General features: G+C 35.3%; 1 protein-coding gene across 2 annotated transcripts in view; it reads right to left on the bottom strand.

The window, feature by feature from the left end:
• The window catches only part of NCAM2 (neural cell adhesion molecule 2), a 470,380-nt gene that overhangs the window by 332,015 nt on the left and 123,576 nt on the right, over positions 1-14,789 (bottom strand). The gene's annotated exons all lie outside the window — the stretch shown is intronic.

The raw sequence follows: 14,789 nt of genomic DNA, 5'->3' as shown, positions 1-14,789 counted from the left end.
AAAAAAAAAAAAAAAGAAAGAAAGAAAGGAATGTATTCTCTCACAGTTCTGAAGGCTAGAATTCTGAAATGTGATAGGACCACACTCCGTCTAAGGCTCTAGGGGAGAATCTGTTCCTGGCCTCTTCTAGCTTCCAGTGGATGTGTGCATTCCTTGATTTGTGGGCACATCACTCCAGTCTCTGCCTCTGTGATCATATTGCCTCCTTCTCTTCCCTTGGCCTCAAATCCCCCTCTCTACCTTTTTCTTAGAAGGATACCTGTTGCTGAATTTAGGGCCCACCCAGATAATCTTCATATCAAAATCCTTAATTCAATTACATTTGCTGTTATGGGCTGAATTGTGTCCCTGCAATATTCATATGTTAAAGGCCTAATCCACAGTACCCCAGAATGTAGCTGTATTTGGAAATAAGGTCTTTAAAATGGTAATTAAGGTAAAATGAGGCCATATGTTTGGGTCCTAATACAATCTGACTGGCCTACTTATCAGAAGAGGAAATTTGTACACACAGAGAGACACTAAGGAGGAACACACACAAAGGAAAGACCATCTCTAAGCCAAAAGGCCATCTCAAAGCCAAGGAGGATGGCCTTATAAGAGACCACATCTGCTGACACCTCAGTCTTGGGCTTCTAGGCTCCAAAACTGTTAACAAGATGAACGAAGTCATCCAATCTGTGGTATTTTGTTATGGTACACCTAGCAAACTAATAAATCTGCAAAGACCTTTTATCCACAGAAGGAACTTTACAGGTTCTGGGGAAGGCCACCATCCAACTCACTACTTTATACAACTATTCTTTATTGTGAAAATGCCCTAGCATGAACAAAGTGATGAATAACTATGCAAAATATTACTGTATAATGACTGCTCTGTAAATGCAGAGATACTTAATATCACCTAAAGTCAATGACCACAATGCCAAATAAAAAGACAAATATTGAAACATGAAACATATTTTTGGCATTAAAATGTCTGGCTATAAAACTGTGCTGTAATTATTAGGAATATTTTTCAACATTGCAAAAACCAACATATACCGTTTTTTTTTAATATGAATATGCCACAGCTAAAAGCAGTTATCTGTTAGAGTCTAATGATAGTACATAAAGATTGCATTCTGTTTGAAATATTGCTGTAGATTTGGAAGGTGATAATGTGAAAAAATGCAACTTTTATTCTCATGTAGTTCACAAAATGGTGGGGGAGATACTTAGTCAACTGATATAAACAATTACTTTTAATTGATTCCTATGATGCAGTAGGCAAATGAAGACACTGAACGAAAGAAAAAGCTTAAGACTTGGGAACTACAATTATCATTATGATCTCCAATTTACAGATAATGAAAATGAGGTATAGAAAAGGCAAGTCAAACACGTCTATCTGTCTATAAAGCCCCTGTTTCGTTTTTTTTTTTATTATTATTATTATTGTTTTTCATTATCACACCAAGGTTTGAAAATTGCTGTAAAGGCATTTTGCAGAGTGGATTGGAGAGAATTCTAATACCTGGGTCAGCTCAAGGCAAACCAGCGGGAGAAATTTCACTTTGACGTCTTAGCCCAACAATTAATGACGTCTGTGCTTGCAAACACTTAGGGAATGTGAAATGCAGGGGTTCCCAAGATAAGGCATTAGCATGTGGCAGGGCTTGCTTTTTGAAATGCCTTGATCAGAGTTTGGAAGGGGGACAAAAGATGTGTTTCTCTGCTCCAGGAATATAGATCTTAGATGAGATGACAATAAGCTGATGTCTGGAGTGAGCTGAGTTTAAGGAAACACTGTTACAAATGCTCTTGCCCAGGGGCGCCTGGGTGGCTCAGTTGTTAAGCGTCTGCCTTCGGCTCAGGTCATGATCCCAGGCTCCTGGGATAGAGCCCCGCATCGGGCTCCCTGCTCAGCGGGAAGCCTGCTTCTCCCTCTCCCACTCCCCCTGCTTGTGTTCCCTCTCTCGCTGTGTCTCTCTCTGTCAAATAAATAAAAATCTTAAAAAAAAAAAAAAAAACAACAAATGCTCTTGCCCAGTATACCAAGACTAAATTATGGTGCCACTTTCCTGCTAATACCCTACATCCATGAAGGGAAAGAAAAGAAGTCATAACAAGGAGCACTGAAAAGAATGTCAGCACACACACCCATACAAAAACTGACAACTGTTTTCAAAGGATATCCTCTAAGACTTGGAAGCAACTAAAAGGAACTCATCTTTATGCTATCAATGCCTTCCTAAGTCATACTTAATGACACAAAAGTCTCACCTGATTTAAAATATTCTATAGGCACTTTAAAGTACTAACATTTTTATTTTTTTTATTTTTTATTTTTTTTAAAGATTTTATTTATTTATTTGAGAGAGAGAGAATGAGAGACAGAGAGCATGAGAGGGGGGAGGGTCAGAGGGCGAAGCAGGCTCCCCGCCGAGCAGGGAGCCCGATGCAGGACTCGATCCCGGGACTCCAGGATCATGACCTGAGCCGAAGGCAGTCACTTAACCAACTGAGCCACCCAGGCGCCCAAGTACTAACATTTTTAAAAAGTATGCTATGATGTGAAATGTCACAATATAAAGACACACGTTTTTCCCAAAGTTCTCATTTTGTAAATGATTTTTTTTTTTTAGGTAAGATCATTTTTATATATTCTGGCATGTGCAGTCCTATTTTTAGCACAGTACTGGTAGTGTAATGTTCTATCTTTTAAATTTTACTATACAAGCAGCATGTTTTACCCACATTTTAAGATAGGGTCACAAAATTTTAACTTGCTAATTGCATTTTCCCACTATTGTTACCAATTAATAATGTACTTTATATACAATGACCATGTACCTGAGGATTATTTTGTGAGCAGAAATAATAAATTGAGTGTTTATGACTAATTAATGCTGCAGTCGCAGAATTAATTAGTGTGGTCCATGAGATCCAGCCAGGTCTCTCCCTTCCAGCTACACAAAGTAATTGTATTTCCCTGCTTCCTTGAAATCACATATGGGCCTGGGACCTACTTGGGTTATGATTAGGAGTAGAAGTTCTGTGTCAGTCCTGGGAAGAAGCTTTAAAGGACAAAACCCAATTCAATCCATTTACTTGTTCCCTTTGCCACAGAAATTGCACATGTCCCAGATAAGGCTGCTGCTTCAACCTAAGAGTAAAGAACATGTCGTATAGACTGGTGATAGAAGAATAATGAGATAGGACAGCCAACATAATTCTTCATGATTATCATCACGATTATTATATCTTGTTATTTCAGTGTGTACTTTTTAATATGCTCCACTCTAAGACTGTTGGATCATAAATGAAACCAGTGCAATGCTGTACAAAAATCACATAAATAATCCAGATTTATATACAAAATGATGGAAGGATTTTACAAACATACTCTGAGCAAAGAAAGCAGGACATATCGTAACATATAGAATGCCTTTTGATTTATATTATAAAAGCAGGTATGAATATATTCAGGGACATATATCTAAGGCTTAAAAATAGCAAGGAAATGATTACTAGAAGGTAGGGTAGTGGTTATCTCTAAAGACTACGCCCTGGAAGCAACATGCAAATGTTTCTACAATGCTGGCAGAGTTCTCATCTTATCGGGTTCTCTAGTGTGCAGTGGTTACGTGGGTGATCCTTTTTTAAAATATTAATTATGGTGCAAATTTCTGCTTTATGTGTTTGTCTCTCTCTTATATTCTATAACAAAATGTTTTCATAAAAATAGACATCTATCTATGCTGATCATACAAAAACAAAATCTGTGTTTATATTATGAAGAACCTTCCATTAAAATCTTTAGCAAGGTTTATGGAATTTAATATTAACTTATTTTAGTATGTACAGGGTCTCTGTTAAATCCAACATTAGAATATTGAACATTTTTATCCCATTTAACATGCACACATATATTATAAGTGCAAGTTGTAACAGAGATATAGACATACCTCCTGCAATAGACAAAAAGATGCTTCCCCCACAGAAGACATCCATTTATAATCTCTAGAACCCATGAATTCATTACATTACATGGGGGGGGGGGCTTTGCTGAAGGGATTACATTAAGGTTTTGAAATGAGATGGGAAGATTATGGGGATTATTTTTGTGGATCTAATATGACCACAAGGGTCTTTGTAAGGGAAAGAGGATGGCAGAGGCGTCAGAAACCATGTGACTAATCAGAGGTCAGAGCAAAAGAGAGAAGAAGAGCAAGACTGAGAGTGAGGGAGAGCAAGAGAGACAGATTTGAAGACTCCACACAGGTGGCTTTAAAGACAGAAGTGGCTGTGAGCAAATGCATGCAGGTAGCCTCTAGAAACTAGAAAAGGTAAAGAAAAGGATTCTTCACTACAGCCTCATGAAGGAAAATATGCCAATACCTAGATTTTAGTTCCTTATGATTATTTTCAAAATTCTAACATCCAGCACTCTAGAATGATACATTTGTGTTGTTTTAAACTACTAACTTTATGGCTCTTTGTTACAGTATTGATAGGAAACTAATATACCTACCTAGTTATTTACATAGATACGTATTTTATATTTTTCACTTCTATATATCCAGACTCTTGCACAGGGTCTTGTACACAGTAGGAGTTCAATACATATTTAAATAAATGAATGAAGTGTAAGAGATGAAATGAGTATCAAGGCAAGAAAAAGAGAAATAAAAATTAAGTGAAGTTACTAGAGGAGATAACATTTTTAATTAATCCTGCAAGAATATTTTAAGTGGTAATTTTTATTACATTTATTTTTAAGTTAAAATTTTTTGAATGAAATATAAACTGAATATATGAATATGAATATAAACTGTATATAAACTGATGTTTGTTTTTAATCCAGCACTATTATGTAGGTGGTGTCACCTATATATAGAATTGCAGTAATTAATAGATCTCGAATTAGAGAAAAATATAGTATAATTCTACACAGATTATAAATCAATACATAATTTTTTAAAAATTTTAATTTTTAATTATTTTTAAGAGAGAGTGTGTGCACGTACGTGCATTCACGTGTGAGTGAGGGGCAGGGGGAGGGCAGAGGGAGAGAGAGAGAATCCCAAAAAGGCTCCACACCCAGGGCAGAGCCAGATGTGGGGCTCAATCCCACAACCCCGAGACCACGACCCTAGCTGAAATCAAGAGTCAGACGACCAACCAAATGAGCCACCCAGGTACCCCACAATACATAATTTTTTAAAAAGTAGAGCATAAATATCAACGTGGATATATATATCCACATTGTTCCAGTTATAAAGTTACTATTCTGACATTGCTTCTAGACATGGTTACTGAATGGTGATACTTCAGACTTTATCATTACTCCCAACATTCTCCCCAAGCATCAATCAGGTATGTCTGTGTCAGGTACTATTTTCATAGGTAGTAGCATAGCTCAACATTTCTAAATGACAGTTTCAACCTTTTTAAAATTGACTATTATTTGGGCGCCTGGGTGGCTCAGTTGGTTAAGCGACTGCCTTCGGCTCAGGTCATGATCCTGGAGTCCCGGGATCGAGTCCCACATCGGGCTCCCTGCTCAGCAGGGAGTCTGCTTCTCCCTCTGACCCTCATGATCTCTCTATCTCATTCTCTCTCTCAAATAAATAAATAAAATCTTTAAAAAAAAAATTGACTATTATTTTTTATGATATAATTACATTTTTGCATATGCATATATAGATCATAGAGGCAAGCAAAACATCTAAGGAATTTCACAATGAAAGTTTAAATACATTGTCCTCTATTTTTCAAAAGTAATCACTAAAAACCTAAAACACCCAGTTTAACTGAACAGTATTATTTCTGCATGGCTACTTCATATGCATATGAAATAAAATATTAATAAATTTATGGCTTATATTTTTGGACACATGTTTTACTATTTTTAACACTCAACTAAATCACACTGTCAACTGGTTTTCATTTAATAAGCTAATATTTTTTAGATACTATAACAATTTGGTAATTTATAAGGAAGCAAAAGTTATAGAAAACTGTTTTTGTCAAATAATATTCCATGGCATGGATATACCACATTTTATTTATTCAATCATCCATTGATGGACATTTGAGTTGTTTATACTTTTTTTGGCTATCACAAGTAATGCAAGAAAAAAGAATAAAGTACTAAAGTACTAATGCATGCTACAACATGAATGAACCTTGACTGCATCCTGCTACATGAAGGAAATCAGAAACAAAAGTTCAAAAGGATTCCATTTATATGAAGTGTCTATAGCAAGCAAATTCATATAGATAGAAAGTAGATTAGTGTTTTTGAAACTAGGGATAAGGGAAGTATTGCAGGGACACGGGAAGTGACTGCTCAGGGATAAATGGACAGGGGAAGATGAAAATGCTCAAAAACTGTGCAGTTTTTGAGGGATGATGAAAATGTTCCAAAACTGATTATGGTGATGGTTGCACAACTCTGTGAATATACTAAAAATCAATTATTTTAAATTGTTGAACTATATGTGTGAATTATAGCTTATTAAAGGTGTTTTAAATACAAAAACCAAAACACACACACACACACACACACACAGAGTTTTTGTTCACAGATGACAACATTGTCTATGTAGAAAATCCAAAATAACTGAAAAAAAAAACCTAATAGACTAATAAGCAATTTAGCAAGGTTACAGGACACAAGGTTAATATGCAGAAGTCAATTGCTTTCCTAAACAACAGGAATGAACAAGTTGATATTGAAATAAAAAATACAATACCATTTTCATTAGCATGCCCAAAAATGAAATGCTTAGGTATAAATCTAAATAAATAGGTGCAGGGCGCCTGGGTGGCTCAGTTGGTTAAGCGACTGCCTTCAGCTCAGGTCATGATCCTGGAGTCCCAGGATCGAGTCCCGCATCGGGCTCCCTGCTCAGCAGGGAGTCTGCTTCTCCCTCTGACCCTCCCCCCTCTCATGTGCTCTCTCTCTCCTCTCATCCTCTCTCTCAAATAAATAAATAAAATCTTTAAAAAAAATAAAAAAAAGTAAATAAATAAATAAATAAATAAATAGGTGCAAAATCTATATGAAGAAAATTACAAAACTCTGATGACATAAAGAACTAAATTATTGGAGATAGTCCATGTTCATGGATAGGAAGCCTCTATATTATTAAGGTGTCGTTTCTTTCCAACCTGATCTATAGATTCAATGCAATCCCAATCAAACCCCCAGCAAGTTTTTCTGTGGATATTGACAAACTGATTCTGATGTTTATACAGAAAGTTAAAAGACCCAGAATAGCCAACACAATTTTGAAGGAGAAGAACAAAGTTGGAGAATTGACACTACCCTCTTTGAGTCTTAATGTAATGCTACAGTAATCAACATTTTCTGATACAGTTAGTATCAGCAAAAAGAAAGACAAATGGATCACTGAAACAGAACAGAATGCTTAGAAATAGATCAACATAAGCAGAGCCAACTGTTCTTTGACCCAGAAGCAAAGGCAATACCATGGAGCAAAGGATTATCTTTTCAACAAACGGTGCTGGAACAACTGGACATACACACATGCACACAAATCTAAATATAGACTTCAAATCCTGTACAAAACTAATTCAAGATGGATAATGGACCTAGATGAAAATGCAAAACTATAAAACTCCTAAAAGTTAACATAGGAGAAAGTCTAGATGACCTTGAGTACAGTGATGCTTTTTTGGATATGACACCAAAGGCATGATCCATGAAAAAAAAAAAAAAGAACTGACAGGCTGGGTTTCATTTAAATTAGAAACAATTGTTCTGTCAACAATACTGTCAGAAGAATGAGAAGACAAGCCACAGATAGGGAGAAAATACTTGCAAAAAAGAAAATTAGCAAAAGACTGTGATCAAAAACATAAAAGAGCTCTTAAAACTCAAAAATAAGGAAACAAGCAACCAGACTAAAAAATGGGCCAAAAACCTTAATGGGCACCTCATCAAAGAAGACATACAAATGGAAAATAAGCATTTGAAAAGATACTCCTCATCATATGTCATCTGGGAAAGGCAAGTTAAAGAAATAATAAGATACCACCCATATCTATTACAATGGTCAAAATCTGTGACATTGACAACAACAAATACTACCAAGGATATGAACCAATAGGAACTCTTATACATTGCTGGTGGGAATGCAAAATGGTACAGCCACTTTGGAAGAGAGTGTGGTGGTTTCCTGTAAAACCAAACATCTGATTACCAAATGATCCAGCAATTGTGCTCCTTGATATCTACCCCCCAAAACTGATCCTTATGTCCACAGAAAAAACTTCACACTGATGTTTATAGCAGCTTTATTCATAACTTCCAAAACTTGGAAGCAACCAACCTACCTTCAATAGGTAAATGGATGAATAAACTACAGTACATCCAGAAAATGGAATACTACTCAACATTAAAAGGAAATTAGCTATCAAGCCATGAAGTCACAGAGGAATCTTAAAATGCATATTATTAACTGAAAGAGGCCAGTTTGAAAAGACTACATATTGTATGATTCCAACTACGTAAAATTTTGGAAAAGGCAAAACTATGGACACAGTAAAAAGGTCAGTAGTTGCCAGGGGGTGGGGCTGAGAGGAGGAATAAACAGGACAGGGGGCAGTGAAACTCCTCTGTATGATATTATAATGATGAATACATGTCATTATACGTCTAAATCCAAAGAATGTACAGCACCAAGAATGAACCCTAAGATACATTACAGGCTTTGGATGATAATGATGTGGAAGTGTAGTTTCATCCGTTGTAACAAATGTCCACTCTGGTAAGTGATATTGATCATGGGGTTGGCTATGCATGTGTGCAGACACGGAATACATGGGAATTCCCTATATTTTTCTCTCAAATTTTCTGTGAATTTAAAATGGCTCTAAGGAAAAAAAATGCCTTTGAAAGAACATATTTTCAACTGGTTTTGATTTAATAACTTAATGTCTTTTAAAAATACAAGAGTTTATAATTTACATAAAAGCTAAGTTATAGTACTAAGCAAGTAAAATTAAACTATTTCTTCAGCTACAGATAGTATTCAATGGCAATGATGTTTTACCACGTCAAATTAAGTTAATATTTAACCATATTAACTCATTTCTACTGACTGTCCCCTAGAGGTTATCAATTAACATTTGGGATTCGTTAAAATTATATATGCTTTTTAATATATTATGTTGAGGCTTTTATCTATATTAATCTTAAAAAATTATAAGAGACACAATTACACAGCTAACTAAGATTTTGGGATATTGATGCACATAAACTTATACTTTATTCCACAATTTAGAGGGCTGGCCAATATTGACTAAAAACACTCTAAAATAAGAGGTATTCCACTAAATATTTTATTAAGTGTCTTTAATAAAATCCTTTTGAAAATATTTATTTCCCACAATGAACGGGATAACTTTTTCATAATTTCCAGTTGTATAAAACACTGAGTTACAAAGAGCCCGATTCTGGCAAATTATTATGCTAACATCATTCCATAGAGCACAAAATTGTAAGAAATAACCCAAAAGACACTTCACACACAATTTTCTGGTTTAAAACATATTTAGACCATAATAACTATTTTAATTGTTTTTTATCTTATATATTCATTTTTTGTTTCTTATTTAACATCTTTATAAGTGTGCATATCTGACAGTATAATTTAGAAAGGGTAGAGAGGTCCATATCTAACAAAACATATTCATTCTTCTAAATACACTGGTTTCATATTCCTATTTAAATGAAATGATATTTTGGGGTGCCTGCATGGCTCAGCCAATTAAAGTGTCTGACTCTTGATTTTGGCTCAGGTCATGATCTCGGGGTCGTGGGATCGAGTCTGAGTCAGGCTCTGCACTTGGTGCTCTGTTCCCCTCTCCTTCTGCCCCTCCCCCCCAAAATAATAAATAAAATAAATCTTAGAGTAAATAAAATGATACTCCTCCAAGTCTACGGCAAAGGTTTATTTATTCTTGTACAAGGATTGGATTTTCTAAGTCCAAAACCCACCTTGTATTTCCCAAACCACTACCATAGAAGCTATATAGTGAATTCTTGTAAAAACTGTAGATTCATCATACAATATATTTATCATACTTTTGATAATTACTTATGTTAAACTTTCTACTGCCTGCAGAATTAATAGGCAGCTTAAACATTAAAAGAGTTAACTTATTATTTCAACCTTCTCATTTGCTCTAATTAAATTAATAAGGTGTATGGTAAAGAAAACTATAGAGTAACTGATCTAAATTATTTTCAATCTATCAATTTTAAAAGATTGTTAAAATTGTGATATTATACAGATTCATGTGATCAGATTTGCAAATAGCATATGCAAATTCATGTTTTAAAATCTGTCTGCAAAATTGATGACTGCTATTCAAAAAGCAATTTAAGCACATTTTATAATTTAATATTTGCTATACACATTTGCAGCATTTGCTGCATTTATTTTAAATAATTTCTATCTACTATCTTTGGTTATTTTTACCTTGGTGCTGCACATGTATAATATATTAAAGTGTCTTTAGTCCTCTTAACATTTCCTTCTTATTTCCTGTATTGTTTATTTTAAAGATTTTTTTATTATTATTTATTTATTTGAGACAGAGAGAATGAGAGAGAGAGAGCACATGAGAGGGGGGAGGGTCAGAGGCAGAAGCAGGCTCCCTGCTGAGCAGGGAGCCCGATGCGGGACTCCATCCCAGCACTCCAGGATCATGACCTGAGCCGAAGGTAGTCGCTTAACCAACTGAGCCACCCAGGCGCCCCTGTATTGTTTATTTTACAATTCTGATTCAATTTTGTACAGTAATAATTATGTTCTTTACCATCTAGAAAGGTAGATTTAATTTAGCTACTGATCTTTTGTTTCATTACTATCTTGTTATGTCAAACCACTTTTTATCTTGAGATATGCTTTCAACTCATTTTTATTCCTTGCCTTACAAAGTCCAAATATTTTATATTTATTTCATATTTCATCCAGAATCAAATCAAATGTTTAAAAAGCGGGCGCCTGGTTGGCCGAGATGGTAAAATGTCTGCTTTCAGCTCAGGTCATGATTCCAGGGTCTTGGGATCCAGCCCCGCACTGAACTCCCTACTCAGCGGGAAGTCTGCTTCTCCCTCTCCTTCTGCTGCTCCCACTGCTTGTGCTCTCTCTCTCTCTGCCAAATAAATAAAATCTTAAAAAAAAAACAAACCCAAATTTTAAAAAGCATCTATACGTTATCATACACTAATTTTGCTCTGTTTCTACAGGACCTTGTAAATGTCAACTTTTGTATGTGGTAGTATAGAATTCTCAATTTTTATTTTCTTTCACCCTTTATTTTTCATTTGTCTCAACTGTTGATTAAAAAGAGATCTTGGTCTTTTCAGTACATGTTATATGAAGAGTTTATTACATCAGTCATCCCATCTCCCCATTTGCATACTGATGAAGTTTCCCTATCAGATGTTAAGTTGGAAGTCATGGTGACATGTATAATCCTTAGATAATTCTCCTGTGAATACGAGGCAGGCATCGATTTTAATTCTGGACTAAATACTTTACCTTATTCTTATGGTTTTGTCTTTGAAATATAAGAAAAATAATTATTCCTGCACAAATCTGACTTGCTCTGTATTTCTTCTTTGACCAACACAAATAAGCAAAGCCAGTATTAATCACAGTCTACCATTCACAGTATATTTTCTGATTTCATCTTTAAAATTCACATCCCAGGGCGCCTGGGTGGCTCAGTTGGTTGGGCGACTGCCTTCGGCTCAGGTCATGATCCTGGAGTCCCGGGATCGAGTCCCGCATCGGGCTCCCTGCTCGGCAGGGAGTCTGTTTCTCCCTCTGACCCTCCCCCCTCTCGTGCTCTCTGTCTCTCATTCTCTTTCTCTCAAATAAATAAATAAAATCTTTAAAAAAAAAAAAAAGATTTAAAATTCACATCCCAGATGTAGTCTATAGCAGTGTGGTGACACTACTTCACCGTGGTACACAGTTCTTTTTTCGACTGAAGAGAAATGATAGGTAGTAACATAGAGTGGCAAACATACCACACTTCCCATCACAAAGTACCGATTCCATCTGTGAGCTGAATGCCAGCCAAGTTTCCAGCTGTTAATACCATTGCGAATTCTCTAAGTAGAGTTTAGACAGTTTATTATAAAGTATACATGTTTAGACAGACATATAGATATATTTCTATTTAAATGTGTTTAAATAAAAATATAATCAATTACTTGACCATACTTGTGAATGTTTCACTTCGGTCTTTTTCTTCTATTTGAGGATGACTGTTTTCTGATATTTATTTATAAATATACATTATTCATTTTATACCTGTGCTAAATTTATCATTTATGTAATAATTTCCTTAAGGTTGAGGTCACAACTATTTATAAACAAAACAAAATAATGTAAACATTATAAGGTTGATATATATCAGTGACTAATTCTTATTCTTTTTTAATAATAGGAAAATATAAATGAAATAGAGTAAAGATGTATATGTATTATTATTTTTTGAAAGTTCTTATGATAAAAATACTTGAAAGAGTAAAAATTTAGTCACAGTTGTTTTTTTTTTTTTAAGATTTTATTTATTTATTTGAGAGGGAGAGAGAGAGAGAAAGAGAGAAAGCACCAGTGTGTGGGGGAGGGGCAGAGGGAGAGGGACAATGAATGCGAGTCTATGATGCTCAAAACTTGCCAGAATTTGATGGTGTCATAGTTCTGGACTTTAGCCATTCAGATAGGTGTGTAGTGGTATCTCCTTATTGTTTTATTTGTAAGTCCCTAGTGACTTGAGATTGGACATCTTTTCACAAGCTTCTATATGGTCATGCATATTCAAATACATTGTTGTTATTACTTCTGCTAGGTCAATTAAGAAGAAGAAAAATAGGGCGCCTGGGTGGCTCAGTCGTTAAGCATCTGCCTTCGGCTCAGGTCATGATCCCAGGGTCCTGGGATCGAGTCCCGCATTGGGCTCCCTGCTCTGTGGGAAGCCTGCTTCTCCCTCTCCCACTTCCCCTGCTTGTGTTCCTGCTCTTGCTCTCTCTCTCTGTCAAATAAATAAATAAAATCTTAAAAAAAAAAAAGAAGAAAAATAAATGTTCTTAACTTCATTTATTTCTTGTCCCATACTCTTCCTTCCTATATGTAGATCTGACTTTCTGATCTATATCATTTTCCTTTTCTCTATAGAATCTCTTTTAACATTTCTTGCAAGCCACATTTACTGGCAACTTATTCCTTAAATTTTTGTGCATATCAGAGTCTTTATTTCTCCCTTAGTTTTGAAGGATAATTTTTCAGGGTTCAAAATTATATATATATATTTTTCTTTTTTTCTCTCTCAACACTAAATAATTCATTCCATTGTCTTCTTATTTGCATGGTTTCTGAGATGTCAGATGCAATTCTCACCTTTTTTTTTCTATAGGTAATGTATTGTTTTCTTTCAGATTTTGTCCTTATCTTTGGTTTCTTTGTAGTTTGAACGTGGCTAGGTGTCATTTTTCTGGCATTTTTCCTGCTAGGTGTTTCTGAGGTGCCTGGTTCTGTGGTTTGGTGCCTGATATTAATTGGGGGAAATTCTCACTCTGTGTTTCAGATATTTCTTCCATTCTCTCTCTTTATTCTCCTTCTGGTATCTTTAATACATGTATGTTATACCTTCTGTACTTGTCCCACAATTCTGAGTATTCTTCTCTTTTTTTGTTCAGTCATTTTTCCTATTGCTTTTCAGTTTGAGAGGTTCCCATTTATCTCAGATATTCTTTTTTTTAAGCAATGTCCAATCTACCAATAAGCTCATCAATTGCATTTCTTCACGTCTCTTACAGAGTTTCTTATCTCCATCATTTCCTTTTAGTTCTTTCTTAGGAATTCTCTGTTTACATTGTCCACCTGTTCTTGCATTCTGTCTACTTTATCTACCAGAGTTCTTAGCATATTAATCAAGTTCTTCTAAACATCTAATCTGATAATTCAACATCCCTTCCATATATGAGTCTGTTTCTGACACTTGCTCTATCTTTTCAAATTGTGTTTTTGACTTTAGTACGTCTTGTAATTTTTTCTTGATTGCTAGCCATGTTGTACTAGTTACAAGGAATGCTGTAAAGAAGCCATTTTTCAAAGTGCTGGAACAAACAATCCTAAAATTTGTATGGAGTCAGAAAAGACCCTGAATCGCCAAGGAAATGTTGAAAAAGAAAAACAAAGTTGGGGGCATCATGTTGCCCGATTTCAAGCTATATTACAAAGCATTGATCACCAAGACAGCATGGTACTGGCACAAAAACAGACATATAGACCAATGGAACAGAATAGAGAGCCCAGACATGGAACCTCAACTCTATTGTCAGATAATCTTTGACAAAGCAGGAAAAAAATATGCAATGGAATAAAGACAGTCTCTTCAATAAATGGTGCTGGGAAAATTGGACAGCCACATGCAGAAGAATGAAACTCGACCATTCTCTAACACCATACACAAAGTTAAACTCAAAATGGATGAAAGACCTCAATGTGAGACAGGAATCCATCAAAATCCTAGAGGAGAACATAGGCAGTAACCTCTTCGACATCGGCCACAGCAACTTCTTTCAAGATACATCTCCAAAAGCTAGTGAAACAAAAGCAAAAATGAACTTTTGGGACTTCATCAAGATAAAAAACTTTTACACAGCAAAGGAAACAGTCAACAATACAAAGAGGCAACCCACAGAATGGGAGAAGATATTTGCAAATGACACTACATATAAAGGGCTGGTA

Source organism: Leptonychotes weddellii, chromosome 1, assembly GCF_054177405.1.
Source record: "Leptonychotes weddellii isolate Sample4059 chromosome 1, ASM5417740v2, whole genome shotgun sequence".
Classification (NCBI taxonomy): Eukaryota; Metazoa; Chordata; class Mammalia; order Carnivora; family Phocidae; genus Leptonychotes; species Leptonychotes weddellii.
Note: the sequence above shows the minus strand (reverse complement) of the source record. Positions and strands in the feature narration are given on the sequence as shown.